Source organism: Pterocles gutturalis, unplaced genomic scaffold, assembly GCF_000699245.1.
Source record: "Pterocles gutturalis isolate BGI_N339 unplaced genomic scaffold, ASM69924v1 scaffold34322, whole genome shotgun sequence".
Taxonomy (NCBI): domain Eukaryota; kingdom Metazoa; phylum Chordata; class Aves; order Pterocliformes; family Pteroclidae; genus Pterocles; species Pterocles gutturalis.
This window is the reverse complement of record NW_010111340.1, coordinates 1,544-2,340: the sequence shown is the minus strand read 5'-3', so window position 1 is coordinate 2,340 and position 797 is coordinate 1,544. Positions and strand designations below refer to the sequence as shown.

Here is a 797-nt window from a genome sequence, read left to right as displayed (position 1 = left end):
TCCCAGAAATGTTTCGGCGAGATAAAGCGATCTCGGCTTAGAGCCGGCGCGTTGGTTCACCGAGAGCCTCGGGATGCCTCCGCGTGGAAGGCGCCGTGTAAATGGCTTTTTAGGATTAATAATAAATGAAAATCTTCTCTCGGCAGCGTGGCTGCAGGGAGGCAGAGCTGGCTCTTGATCAGAACCAGCAGGAGAACAAGCAAAGCTCTGGTCTGCGGGGTATTAATTCAGAGAACGGGTCGTAAACCTGACTTCTGCCTTTCCTCCGATACCAGATTGAAGCAAGCGGCGTCAGAGCCTCGTCAAGTGAGCTAATTGGCTGTGAAATGGGAATTAAACCGCTCTGATCAGGTTATAACGCACCGTGAGGGTCCTGTACGAATAAAAACGGAGCAGCCCTCACGTTACGCTCCGTAGCGTTCAATTCCCGCTGTAAATCCCAGGGCGCCGCTCCTTCCAAGAGCGCTTTTGCGGTGCAGAGCCCGGCCAGGGCGTCAGCTCGTCCCCCCCGGCACACGCAGGGTTTGTTGTCTGACGCTCCCTGCTTTGTTTTATCCTATGAATATTTTATTTTTTTTCTTAAACCCACATTATAAACCTTCAACGTCCTCCTCAGTTGTTGCTTGAACCCGTGGTCGATCTGAATCGCGGAAGGAGTAAAACCAAACGAATTTTGCAGGTGAGGGCGGCCGAGGGGTCTCTCGGCTCCGGGTTCCTGCGTGGTTTTGTGCAACAACCAGAAACACAAACCCTCCTTCTCGGGGCCGTGCTTCCGTTCTTTCGGCCACATCCCTTCG

At 53.1% G+C, this 797-nt stretch overlaps 1 protein-coding gene across 1 annotated transcript in view; it reads left to right on the top strand.

Moving 5' to 3' along the window:
* LOC104461955 (E3 ubiquitin-protein ligase RNF115-like) overlaps window positions 1-797 on the top strand; it is a gene marked incomplete at its 3' end in the record, with an annotated part of 8,904 nt that overhangs the window by 6,699 nt on the left and 1,408 nt on the right. The window lies entirely within an intron of this gene.